We start from the raw sequence: 15,155 nt of genomic DNA on the forward strand, positions 1-15,155 counted from the left end.
TGAATGATTCAAGTGGCTTGACTTCGCGCATGTTCACGCATGTAGTTGAAACAAAATCAACATAGCCTCTATGATGTTCATGTTCATGGTGATTTGGGTCCTACTCATGCCTGCACTCAATGTTAGTTAATCTCAATGCATTTTGATGACTGTTGTCACTCTCTAGTTGGTCGCTTCCCAGTCTTTTGCTAGCCTTCACTTGTACTAAGCGGGAATACTGCTTGTGCATCCACTTCCATAAACCCAAAGTTGTTCCATATGAGTCCACCATACCTACCTATGTGCGGTATCTACCTGCCGTTCCAAGTAAATTTGCATGTGCCACTCTCTAAACCTTCAAGAAATAATCTGTTTTGCATGCCCGAACCGCTCATGTGGTGATAGGGGGCTATTGGTATCTTCCATGCTAGGCGTGTTATCTTCTATATGTGTTTATTCACTTTCATTCACGAGAAAGGGGCCGGTAATTGGAATTCCTAGTTCCATGCTCAAATCAAAAAGATAATTGCAAACAAAACTCCCCCTAGATTGATGTTGGTATGAACGGTACCCGAGGATTCGCCTAGCCGTGGAGTGTGATTGATTGGTGGTGGGGGAGACAAAACATTACTTTTCTGTTTGGGAACCGCCTATAGCATGTCTAGCATGGAAGATGTTGAGAACTCTTAGTCATTGCGTTGACAATGAAAGCATGCCACCCAAAATTATTATGTGTGTTTTCAAAGCTTGAGCTCTGGCACCTCTGCAAATCAATGCTTCCCTCTGCGAAGGGCGTGTCTATTTATGTTCCTATTGAGTCATCCACCTCTTATAAAAGCACCAATTAGAGAGCACCTTTGTCATTTTTATGCTTTGCTTTTAACTGTGTTGAGTATGACTGTGACTGGATCTTCTTTTCCATGAATTACAATGTTTAGTCAGCCCTTGGTCTTTGAAGGTGCTCTGCATTTTTGTTTTGCGGTCTCAGAAAGAGCTAGCGAGATACCATCTGTTCGCACTGCTTCATGTTGTTTTGATTGAAGTGTTGACATTTGAGGCTTATTATTATTTGCTCGCTAGTTGATTATGCCATTGATATGAGTTTACCGTGAGACCTAGATGTCACTTGCTTATGTGGTTTGCTTGTGGTCTTGCTAAAACTCTGGATATGAGTTAGACATAGTTGCAACAACAAGATCAAACAGAGTTCGTCAAAGTTTTTCTTTTGTCTCTTTCAGTTTGTCAACTGAATTGCTTGAGGACAAGCAAGGCTTTAAGCTTGGGGGAGTTGATACGTCTCCGTCGTATCTACTTTTCCGAACTCTTTTGCCCTTGTTTTGGACTCTAATTTGCATGATTAGAATGGAACTAACCCGGACTGACGCTGTTTTCAGCAGAATTGCCATTGTGTTGTTTTTGTGCAGAAATAAAAGTTCTCGGAATGTCCTGAAAATTTACGAAGAATTTTTCTGGAATTAATGAAAAATACCTGCGCAAAGATCCACCGGAGGGGGGTGTGCCAGTGGGCCACAAGCCCAGGGGCCGCGGCCACCCCCCTGGCCGCGCCGTGAGGGCTTGTGGGGCTCACGTGGCGCCACCGCCTCCAGACTCAGCTCTATATATTCCGTCTCGCCCGAAAAAAAAATCAGAGAGAAGGATTCATCGCGTTTTATGATACGGAGGGGCCGCCACCTCCTATTCTCCATCTGGAGGGTAGATTTGGAGTCTGTTTTGGGATCCGGAGAGGGGAAATCGTCGCCATCGTCATCATCAACCTTCCTCCATCGACAATTCCATGATGCTCTTCACTGTTCGTGAGTAATCTCATCATAGGCTTGTTGGACGGTGATGAGTTGGATCAGATCTATCATGTAATCGAGTTAGTTTTGACGAGGATTGATCCCTAGTATCCACTATGTTCTGAGATTGATGTTGCTACTACTTTGCCATGCTTAATGCTTGTCACTAGGGCCCGAGTGCCATGATTTCAGATCTGAACCTATTATGTTGTCGCCAATATATGTGTGTTTTAGATCCTATCTTGCAAGTTGTAGTCACCTACTATGTGTTATGACCCGGCAACCCCGGAGTGACAATAGCCGGAACCACTCCCGGAGATGACAATAGATGTTACATGATGAATCACATCTGGCATAATCGTCCATCACCGATACACTGCCTATGACTCTTTTACTACTCGTCCTTGCTACGTTACTTTGTTGCTACTGCTGTCACTACTGCTGTTACTTGCTACTTTGCTGTTACCTGTTGCAAGACTTTTCTAGGCGCCATTGATACAACAAGTCAGGAATAGTCTGCCGTCAACAGACCCTTTTTGGCACCGTTGCTATCATACTACTTTGCTACCAATACTTTGCTTGCAGATACTAATCTTTCAGGTGTGGTTGAATTGACAACTCAGCTGCTAATGCTTGAGAATATTCTTTCGCTTCCCCTTGAGTCGAATCAATAAATTTGGGTTGAATACTCTACCCTCGAAAACTGTTGCGATCCCCTACACTTGTGGGTTATCAAGAACTCACATAATTATTGCGAAAGTTTTTATTAGTAATCGAAACAAAGTGCTAAACGCATACTCCGAGGGGAAGTGTTGGTAGGTGTTAACCATCGCGCGATCTCGACCTCAACACAAAGGATGACAATCAATAGATCAATTATACTCCGACTTCCTAACATAGCGGTTCACCATACGTGCATGCTACAGGAATCACTAACTTCAACACAAGTATTTCTAGATTCACAACACCCTACTAACATAACTCTTAGTATTACCAAATCCACATCTCAAAACTAATTGAGAGGAATCAAAACTTCTCTTGCTACTCAATGCACATGAAGATGGAGGTTTTTGTATCCTCTTCGGGTACCTATCACCTTTGGGACTAGTTTCAAAGCATAAGCCAACTACCAAGTCTCGCACCGCCGTGCTCTAAAAGATCTAAGTGAAGCACATAGAACAAAATTATCTAGCTCAAAAGATATAAGTGAAGCACGATGAGCATTCTAGCAAAATCACGATGAGTGCGTGTCTCTCTCAAAAGGTGTGCATCAAGGATGATTGTGACACAACAAAAATAAAAGACTCCTATGATACAAGACGCTCCAAGCAAAACACATATCATATGATACAAGACGCTCCAAGCAAAACTTGAGAACTTCACAACACAAAACTTAAACAGAAACTCGTGATAACATTAGCACAAGAAAACAAACTACCACCAATCTAGGTACTGTAGAAATCTCTATTTCTATTTATATTGGTGTTGGTCTACTGTATTCTCACGTTTCCATGGCTAGTACCCCCCGATACTAACCATAGTTTCATCAAAACAAGCAACCAACTCAACAAAAACAGAATCTGTCAAAAACAGACCAGTCTGTAGCAATCTGTATACTAAGTATACTTCTGGTACCTCAAATATTCTGAAACATTACGACTGTCTGGGCAAAAGTCATATCAACCACCAGAAAAAAGAATCAACTCAAAATCTCTTTCTTAATAAAAATGAAAAATCATCTCGTGAGCAAATGTTTTTTGTCTTCTTCCAGCAGGATCAAACAACCATTACCAAGACTAGTCATAAAGGTTTTGCTTGGATCAAACACAAAAAGAAACACAAAATACACAATCATAACAGAAGTATGATAGTGTGGACGCAACAAAACAGAAAGAAAAAGAAATAAATTCATTGGGTTGCCTCCCAACAAGCGTTATTGTTTAACGCCCTTAGCTAGGCATAAGGCGATAGAATCACGTATCGTCGTCTTTGGTGTTCAAACCATAAGTGGCCCTCATCATGGATTCATAAGGCAATCTTATTTTATTTCTAGGAAAGTGCTCCATGCCCTTCTTTAAAGGAAATTTAAATCTAATATTCCCTTCCTTCATATTGATGATGGCACCGATAGTCCTTAGGAAAGGTCTACCAAGAATAATAGGGCATGTAGGATTGCAATCAATGCCAAGCACAATGAAATCCACAGGTACATAGTTCCTATTTGCAACAATAAGAACATCATTGATCCTTCCCATGGGTTTCTTGACAGTATAATCCGCAAGATGCAAATTAAGAGAACACTCTTCAATCTCATTAAAACCCAGAACATCACATAAAGACTTTGGAATCACGGAAACACTAGCACCCAAATCACACAAAGCATTGCATTCATAGTTTTTGATTTTGATTTTGATAGTAGGTTCCCACTCATCATGAAGCTTTATAGGGATAGAGACTTCCAATTCAAGTTTCTCTTCAAGAGATTTTATCATAGCTTCGACGATATGATCGGTAAAGGCCTTGTTTTGGCTATAAGCGCGTGGAGAGTTTAGCATGGATTGCATCAAGGAAATGCATTCAATCAAGGAGCAACTATCATAATTGAATTCCTTGAAATCCAAGGTAGTAATTTCATTACTACTCAAAGTTTTAATATCTTCTACTCCACTTTTAATGCTTTTAGCATCAAGATAGATGGACTCCGAATCATTGGGGCGTTTTTCAACCAAGGTGGATTCATATCCAGCCCCATCATCATTGGGTTTGACGCAAGAAAACAAAGATTCAATGGGAGTCACACCAAGCACTTTAAGATCTTCGTGATTCTTATCACGAGAACACGCCTTTTTAAGCCATTCATGTCTAGCACGAATTTGGGCGGTTCTTTCTTTGCTCTCAATCATGGAAACATGCATCGCTTTCAAAGTTTCATCCATATTGATCTTGGGAGGAGCACATCTAACTTTCAAAGCATCAATATCACTAGACATTCTATCAACGCTCTTAGCCAAATCGTCAATTTTGAGTAGTTTTTCCTCTATGGACGCATTGAATTTTTTTTGCGAGTTGATAAACTATTTGATATTACTCTCTATATGAGAGGGTAACCTATTGTAATTTCCATGAGTATTGTTGTAGGACTTGCCAAAGTTATTACAGGAGTTACTAGGAAAAGGCCTAGGAACATAGTTTCCTCTAAAAGCATTGTTGTTGCCAAAATTGTTCCTACCAACAAAATTAACGTCCAAGCTAGAGTTGCTACTCTCAATCAAAGAAGACAAGGGCATATCATTAGGATCTAAAGGAGCACTTCTACTAGCAACCAAATTCATTAACTCATCCATCTTAGCACTCAATGAGTTAATTTCTTCTATAGCGTGTACCTTCTTACTAGTAGGTGACCTTTCAGTGTGCCACTGGGAGTAGTTCATCATGATATTGTCTAGGAGTTTCGTGGCTTCTCCTAACGTGATTTCCATGAACGTTCCACCGGAGGCGGAGTCCAATATATTTCTAGAAGCGAAATTCAAGCCAGCGTAGAAGATTTGTATAATCATCCAAAGACTCAAGCCATGAGCGGGACAATTTCTAATCATCAATTTCATTCTCTCCCAAGATTGTGCAATGTGTTCATGATCAATTTGCTTAAAATTCATGATATCATTACGGAGAGAGATAATCTTAGCCGGCGGAAAATACTTGGATATATAAGCATCTTTGCACTTATCCCAAGAATCGATACTATTTTTGGGCAAAGACGAAAACCAAGTTTTTGCTCGATCTCGCAACGAGAAAGGAAAAAGCTTCAATTTAATCACATCATTATCCACATCTTTCTTCTTTTGCATATCGCAAAGCTCTATGAAGGTATTAAGATGGGATGTGTCATCTTCACTAGGAAGGCCGGAGAATTGCTCTTTCATAACAAGATTTAGCAAAGCGACATTGATTTCGTATGACTCCGCACTAGTGGCGGGAGCAATCGGAGTACTAACAAAATCATTATTATTAGTATTCGAGAAGTCACAAAGTTTGGTGTTTTCAGTCATGGTGACTTCGGCAAGCAAGCAAGCACACAAGCGAACAAAGAGCAAGCGAGAAAAAGGGCGAACGAAAAAGGCAAATGAAAAAGGCAAATTGGTGAAGTGGGGGAGAGGAAAAGGAGAGGAAACTAGCAAACAAACTAAATGCAAGAGATGAGTTTGAGACACTTACTTGGATGAGTTCTTGATTGATCCTCCCCGGCAACGGCGCCAAAAATCCTTCTGCTACTTCTCAAACAACAATGCCAAAATTTGACACGTTGACGGAGACTTGCTTGCATTGGTTTTTCCCTTGAAGAGGAAAGGGTGATGTAGCACAGGAGCAGTAAGTATTTCCCTCAGTTTGGGAACCAAGGTATCAATCCAGTAGGAGAATCTCGTCAAGTCCAGAGTACCTGCGCAAACACAAAAGAGCTTGCACCCAACGCTATAAAGGGGTTGTCAATCCCTTCAAGATTGATTGCAAAGTGAGATCTGAAGGCGGAAAGTGCAACGAAGAAAAAGACTAAGGCTCAGAATATGGTGTGGAGTTGACCCGGGGGCCATAGTATTCACTAGAGGCTTCTCCCAAAATAGCAAATATTATGGTGGGTGAACAAATTACTGTCGAGCAATTGATAGAACCGCACAAAGTCATGACGATATCTAAGGCAATGATCATACATATAGGCATCACGTCCGAGACAAGTAGACCGATACTTTCTGCATCTACTACTATTACTCCACACATCGACCGCTATCCAGCATGCATCTAGTGTATTGAGTTCATGACGAACAGAGTAACGCCTTAAGCAAGATGACATGATGTAGAGGGATAATCTCAAACCAATGATGAAAACCCCATCTTTTTACCCTTGATGGCAACAACATGATGCGGGCCTCGCTACCCCTTCTATCACTGGGGGAGGTAACCGCACGGTATGAACCCAAAACCAAGCACTTCTCCCATTGCAAGAATCATAGATCTAGTTGGCCAAACAAAACCCAAACTCGAAGAGAATTACAAGGATATGAAATCATGCATAAGAGAGATCAGAAGAAACTCAAATAAGATTCATAGATAATCTGATCATAAATCCACAATTCATCGGATCTTGACAAACACACCGCAAAAGAAGATTACATCGGATAGATCTCCTTGAAGATGATGGAGAACTTTGTATTGAAGATCCAAGAGAGAGAAGAAGCCATCTAGCTACTAGCTATGGACCCATAGGTCTATGGTGAACTACTCACGCATCATCGCAGAGGTCATGGTATTGATGAAGAAGCCCTCTGTATCCAAATCCCCCTCCGGCAGGGCACCAGAACGTGCCCCTGATGGGATCTTGCGGAGACAGAAGCTTGCGGCTGCGGAAAAGTACTTTTGATGATCTCCTGATTTTTTCTAGGATTTTAGGGAATTTATAGGCGAAAGACCTAGGGCAAAGGAGGCCCCGGAAGCCCACAAGCCTGGGAGGCGCGGCCCCCCTGGCCGCGGCTAGGGGGCTTGTGGGGTCCCTGCTGGCCCCCTGCCCTGATTCTGAGGCTTCCCGATCTTCTTGTGTTTCGGAAAAAAATCTTTTTGGCAGTTTCGTTCCGTTTTGACTCCGTTTAAAGTCCTCCTCTGAAAGGGGTCAAAAATATGGAAAAAACAGGAACTGTCACTTGACACTGAGTTAATAAGTTAGTCCCAACAAATATATAAAAGGCATACAAAACATCCAAAGTTTGACAAGATAATAGCATGACGCCATAAAAAATTATAGATACGTTGGAGACGTATCAGACTGCTTCTGGATGCTTAATTGATCTTTGTTATGTGATTGTAGATGTTGGGGATCGTAGTAATTTCAAGAAATTTCCTACGCCTGCAAGGATCTATCTATGGAGAAATCAGAAACGAGAGAGGTTGTATAGCATCTTGATACATTTGAAGATCGCTAGGCAGAAATGTTACTATGAACGCGGTTGATGGAGTCGTACTCGCAGCGATTCAGATCGCGGTAGATTCCGATCTATGTGCCGAACCACGGCACCTTCGCGTTCAACACACTTACAACCCGATGACGTCTCATACTTCTTGATCCAGCAAGGAGAGAGGAGAAGTTGAGGGAGAGCTCCGGCAGCACGACGGCATGGTGGCGATGGAGCTATGTGGTTCTCCGGCAGGGCTTCGCCAAGCGCTGCGGGGAAGGAAGAAGAGAGAGGTAGGCCTGCGCCTTGGGAGAGATCAATTGTGTGTCTCAAAAGGTCCAAAACCTCAAGTATATATAGGAGGAGGGAGAGGGAGGGCTGCCTTGGCCCCTCTTCCAAGGAGGAGAGGTTCGGCCGAACTAGGGGAGGAGTCCACCTCCCACAAGGGAGGTGGATCCCTTCCTTTTAAACCCCTTTTGCCCTATCTCCTTTATCCCTAGCCGCATCTGTCTTTAGGGAAGGCCTTGGCCAGCCCAACAAGGGCTGGCCCACCTCCTCTAACAGCCCATGAACTCCTTTGGTCGTCAAACCCCTCCAAGGGGTCCTCCCGCACCCTCCTGGCACTCCCCGTACACTACCGATGAGCCCGTAACTTTTTCGGTGACCAAAACAGGACTTCCTATATATATCAATCTCTACCTCCGGACCATTCCAGAGCTCCTCGTGACGTCCGTGATCTCATCCGGGACTTCGAACAACGTTCGGTAACCATGTACATTATTGTAACGCCCACGATGCGACTCTATCCTTATTTTGGCACGAGGGCCTCAACAGTGATAGAAGCGCATCTCGTCGTTTCGCAAGAATGGATAACGTTACAAGTACATGTACTGAAAAGATGAGTATATGGAATTGGCTTAAACTCGCCACAAGCTACATCAGAGTCACATCAGTACAAAACATAAGTCATCATGTAGAAGAGCAGGGTCCGACTATGGATGAAAACAAACGAGAAAAGAACGACATCCATCCTTGCTATCCCAGGCTGCCGGCCTGGAACCCATCCTAGATCGACGACGAAGAAGAAGAAACTCCAAATAAACAATCATCACGCTCACATCTTAAAATCACTCTACATGTACCTGCAACTGGTGTTGTAGTAATCTGCGAGCCACAGGGGACTCAGCAATCTCATTTCCAAAGGTATCAAGACTAGCAAAGCATAATAGGCAAGGTATGGTTAAGTGATGAGGCTGTAGCAAGCGACTAAGCATATATTTAGTGGCTAACTTACAAGTACAAGAATAAGAGGGGGAAGATCTATGCACAGCGGACGTGAACTACTGATGATCAAATGAATGATCTTGAACACCTACTTACGTCAAACATAACCCCACCGTGTCCTCGATCAGAGAAGGAGCTCGCGAAAGAGACAGTTACGGTTACGCCCTTAGCTGACGAGTTTTAGTTAAGTTAACTTTAAGTTATCTAGAACCGGATGTTAAACAAAGTTTACACGTTGCCACATAACCGCGGGCACGGCTTTCCGAAAGATTTAACCCTCCAGGGGTGCTCCAACTAGTCCATCACAAACTACCACACGCTGCGACGAAATGACCTCGATCAGGGAAACCCGTGATCTCCTCGGGTTCCTATTGGAAAACCTCAACCTCGCGTTAGCTCAAAGCATCCTCGAAATCCCTCGCACGAGACGCTCGAGAAAGGTAAAACAAGTCCAACAAGGCCGCCCGGCGTGTTGACGCTCCCGATAGGAGCCGCGCATCTCGTTCTCATGACACGACTGATAAGAGACGCGTATGGTGGCCTGATAGAAATCACCCAAGTTGCCCTAGGTTGGCCCCGCACAGTGCCCTTTTTTGGACCAGCACCATCAGCACTGGCCCTCCGTGTATTATGTTGAATTACTCTTCGGGTAGCGCTACCTCCCTATGTTTTTAGTATTAACAGAATTATTATGTTGGGAAAATATAGTACCAAAGTTGGGCCTTGCCAGACGAGCTTTATCCTAAAACGAGAATATAGGGGGTCCCTATAACAACCCCAAGCATGTTAGGAGCGCTCATTTATGGAACATAACACCGGTAGCCAAAACTAAGGGGGCAAAGGTGGAACACAACACCAGGCTAGAAAGGCCGAGCCTTCCACCTTTTACCAAGTATATATGTGTATTAAATTAAATACTGCATGTTATCACATGGAAGCAACTGCACCTGCACCTGCATTTAAGTATGGTGATATAACAAGGAACCCATGTTATCACACGGAAGCAACTGCGCCTGCAACTAGCAACGCTAACACATGGTTAAGCAAGCGGTAACATAGCCAATCAGTGGTTTGCTAGGTTGTGAGCAGGTTGAAGGTTTTGATGGCAATGTTGAGAGGCTGACATTTAACATGTGGTAGGCAACGAGACATAGCGATAGAAACGAAACAACTAGCATGGCAATGATAGTAATGGTATCTAGGGAAATGGTCATCTTGTTTGAGATCCCGCTTGGAAGAAGAACGACTCCATGAAGCAGACGAACCGATGTAGTCGAACGGGTCCTCACTTTCCGACACGCTTGCGGAACTCTATCGAGACGAAGCAAAGCGGAAACAAGCATCAACGCAGATAGTCACCACGGCACATGCAGACAAGATGCAATCCACATATGATGCATGATCATCTGAATATATGCAAGACATGGCATGTGAATTCACAACAATCAAATACTACATATTAAGTGAAGTTCAATATGTAACGAGTTGCATATTGATGAAACTCCACATACGAATTATTTAGTTCTATCCCGATTAGGTACACGACAATATTAAATGTTGGTTAAACATGGCAAGATATGAAGCGTAATTAAGTTACCTATCTAGGCATTTTAAATGAGGTCGAAAACGACATATAGCATCTCCGAGATGACCTCATACGTTAATTTATAATTCTGTCCAGATCTAAACTAACATGTTTTAATACTTGTTAAACAGCAAAATAAATAGGTTCACGTGATTCTACGCATCGTTCCAATTAATTTACACATATGGAACATCTCCAACGGAGCTATGGTTCAAAAGATATGATCATCGCAAGATATGTTGCCATGAATGCAATATGTATGCAAATGGCTGCCACAACATTCCAAACCAAGAAGGCAGAAACATAATATGAAACTATACGAGATTCTAAGCAAGTTTCATATAGGACACGAATAAAACGGAGCAACGGTTCAACAAATACAAGCTACACAAGAAATAATCATAATCTGCCAAAAACAACAACATGGCATTTTCTACACCCCAAAACAACAAGCTACATAAATCTAAAATGCTCAAGCAAGGCATGAGACAGTAGTAGTCAAGATGCACTTGAACCCCTACTAATAACATCTAGCATAGCATCATGCATCACGAGGAAAAGAACTCACAAAATGTCATCTCACACACAGTTTCGTATTTAGAGAAAATAACAGTTTTTGACAGTGCAGTTTTCGACCTGAAGGCATATTGACAACAACAAAACTATATGCTACACGGCACCAAATGGCATGAAAATCTACATCATGCTAGAGAATCTTAAGGACTATAAATAACTCCATTGCACCAACCTCAAAGGAGCTGTAGATCACTAGCAAAACTCATGGCAATACAACAACAAAATATAACACATTTCAGACTTAGAAATATTTCACCATCTCCAAATCAGCACTATTTTCTAGCATGTTGACAACAAGCAAACAACACCTAAACATGGATTTCTATTGCAACCAAAATTACCAGGGGATAGCATCCATATCCAAGGACATATCTCTAGTTCACAACTCATGCATATCACGCATGGAATAAATTCCGTAAAATAAACAAGAGGGCGACATGGAAAAAACATCATGCACACTAATTTGCTCAAAATACAAAACTAAATGCACAGTTAAATTCTATGGATTTTTCTACCCCGAAAACGTGTATAATATGTGGGGTTGAAATATAAAACTAACGTCACACATATATGCGAGAATATATCCTAAACACGACATAACAAACAAGCGACGGAACCTACATGCATAAATGCAAACAACTACTCTGAAATACATGGAAAAGGGTCCTGAACAACATGAACATTTTATCTATGGTATTTGAACAATCCGTACACGCACAAAAATATCTACGGAATATCTAAAATATTAGGACAACACACAAAACTAGGCAAATAGCGGATCAAACCACTCCAAACATGCATGCAAGTTGTAAAATATTGTTCTCCGTGAAAAAATACACGAGTTACATATATAATACATCATAATCCGATGGACGGTTAATTATCTACGGGCGTTTGAAAATTAGTTATTTCCCTGAAATATAATAAATCGCCGAAAAAAAATCTCCAAGGGCCGAATGCGGAACAAAGCCTAAACACAGCTCGGGGGTGAAGCTGCTCACCATGGGTCGTCCTGGTTCGCCAGGGGAGACAGGCCGGCTAGCCTTGGCGCTAGCAGGCCGAGCGAAGGGGCGATGGGCCGGCGTGCGGCACGCTGGGTCGGCGCGCCTGTTGGGTCTCGGCTCGAGGCGGCCCACGGGGTCCAAGGCGGGGACCGGACGCTGCGCCCCTCCCGTCGCCGATCGGGAGCGGGGCAGCCACCTGCGACGCCCGACGCAGGCCACGGTTGCCGCTCCGGCGAGGGGCAGCTCCAGCGCAGGGCGACGACGGCTGGATCTGCGGGCACGGCGGCCAGCGGCGGGATCTGCGACTCGGCTGCTCGGGGAAGTTAGTCGGGGCGGCGGATCTGGCTCACGGGCTCCTCCCCTCGAGCTCCTCTTGGGACAGAGCGAGGCGACCGGCCAGATGGGCCCGGGAGGGCCTGGCTCGGGCCGACAGGCTTGGAGGCTGGAGGTGGAAGAGAGGAGAGAGAGAGGCTGAGGAGGTAGGTGGGCGCGGATCCTGAGGGAGATTAGGGTTTGGTTGTCCAAATATGGCATGGGAGGCCTATTTATAACAATGGGGGGGGGCTAGGTTCAACAGTTTTTCGTCCCGGTTTCAACCGCGCGATCTAAATCGAACGGTCTCGAACGTGGCGACGAGCTAAATGGCTGTGTAGAGTAGGCTAGCCGAAGATGAGAGTGAAAATGGGCACCCGGCAATGTATTTTAAAAACAGCAAAAAACGTCCAACGATAACCGAATACGGTGCCGCACGGTCGACCGTTCGGGTACCAGACGGACTCCGATTGTGACGAAAATTGGCAGGCGGCCTATCTATATTAAAATAAGACCGCACGCCAACTTTTTACTCAACCCGAGAATATTTTATACACACTTCTAAAAACAAGATTTAAACGATGCCACTGGCGCGTGCGTGTGTGGTTGGTCTCAAAACGGTCAACGACGAGAATGGAGAGAACCGGCAACTAATAACAGATTCAAGTATTGAAAACTGGCGACAACGGAGTGCCCATGCAATGCAGATGATGCGCATGATACATGATGAATGCGATACACAAACGAACCACACGGCGAGAATGAAATAAAAGGGGAATCTTCTGGAGCGTCTGTCTCGGGCTGTCACAACTCTCCTACACTACAAGAGGATCTTGACTTGAGATCCAAGAATGAAAGGGGAAGAGGATGAGAAAGCAATAGGTAAAACTTAGTTGCTTTTTGACAAACGAGTGAAACAAATGATCCTTGAAGGTTGCAAGGAGATGCGGAATGATATGAGAAACTAGCAAGAATTAACACAGAATTTCGGCAGCACTTCGACAGGAAAAGGGGGACAAAAATTCGATACAATGGAAAGATCTTGAGAAGATTCCCAACAAACTAACTAAATTGAACAAGGGAACAAAATGATCTTGAAAAGACAAAATGATAGATTGAAGAAAGCAAGATCACAAGGCCTCCGTTAGAAAGAATAGAAACTAGCTCTTGGAAAGAAAAAACGAAGAAGAAAATGAGAACTACTACCACAAGAATCTTGACGAGCACCTTCAGAATGAAGAGATCTTGAGCCGCCTAATAGAAAACTGATCAAGGCACCGGAATAATTGGTAGACGAATGAAGATACAACAAATTGATAAGAATTTGAGAACGAAAGCTGAAAGCTGAGAACGAAGAAATCTTTTGAAATGATGGCCTTCGAAGGATCAAGATAGAAAACAATTCAGAAAGCACCGGTTAGACATGGAAGGAAATACTCTTGATCGAGAAAAAATGAGAGGATAACAGGAAGCTGAGATGAGCAAGATTTAGGGAAACACTCCTTCAGTCTTCCAAGCTGAAAAAGATGAGGAGAACCCCACCAAGAATTAATGAGACACTCCGGAATAAGAACAAGGAAAAGTTGAGCCAATCACGAAAATAAATTTGAAGCGATCTTGAAGAAGGAATATGACTGATGAAATACATAATTACGTCATAGTTGAAAAGAATTAGAGATCTCCGGAAAATATTAGAAGAGACAAATAAGGTCCTGGGAAAAACCTATGGGTTATGGGCCACTAAAAGAAACCACCGTTGAAAAGATTGCTTAGAAAGAGAGATTGCACAGGTATAATTGAAAACTAGATGAGGTGAGGCCCTCGAAATAATTAAAAGAATTGACAACAAGATACTTCTCGGATATCTTCAGCACTCCGGATAGAAAAGAAATTGATGAATGACAAGAGAGGCTTGAAGAGAATTTCCAACACAGAAATCATATAGGAAGAAAAGGATATGATGAACACCGAGATCTTAAATTGAATACACCCGAGATAAAACAAGAATAAAGAATGATGAACTCGAATCTCCTCAGAATCTTGACAATGAATCACCGGATACCTCACGGAAAAGAAGATAGTAGAAGCATTGATGAAAAGAAAGGCACTTGGATCAAAATTAAATCACTGAAGAAAAGGGCGGGAGGGCGAGGAAAAACAAAGACAACTTGGAACAGATGAGATGAGTTCCGGAAGGAAATGAGAGAATGATCTAGCAAAATTGGAGAGGATAGAATTCACTGGAAGAGAAGCACTCTGGTTGAAAAGAATTGATAAGACAACTTGATTGAGCAAAAGAATATGCACTCTCATAAGAATATGAGAACACTGCTTGGAAATATATGAATTCACCACTTGACATCGAAGCGACTTGAATTACCATACTCAACAAAACAAAGGATGAGGCTTACGAAACAATCCATAAAAAAATCATGAGAGTGATTCCGTCCGATATTTTCATGGATGAGGCTCGCACGGGCTCTATCCTACAGTAGCCATCATGTACAAGGCAGTGCACATGACATATGAAGCGTCCTCAAGTCGTAGCAAGCTACAAGTACTCTTTAAGACACAACAGGAGCCACTATAAAACGAGCGTGAACAAACGAATCCACTAGATGTCGAACCCCAACCTCACATCATGCATCTGTTGGAATATTGTCCTATAATTAACTAC

This window comes from Hordeum vulgare, chromosome 5H (assembly GCF_904849725.1).
Source record: "Hordeum vulgare subsp. vulgare chromosome 5H, MorexV3_pseudomolecules_assembly, whole genome shotgun sequence".
NCBI lineage: Eukaryota > Viridiplantae > Streptophyta > Magnoliopsida > Poales > Poaceae > Hordeum > Hordeum vulgare.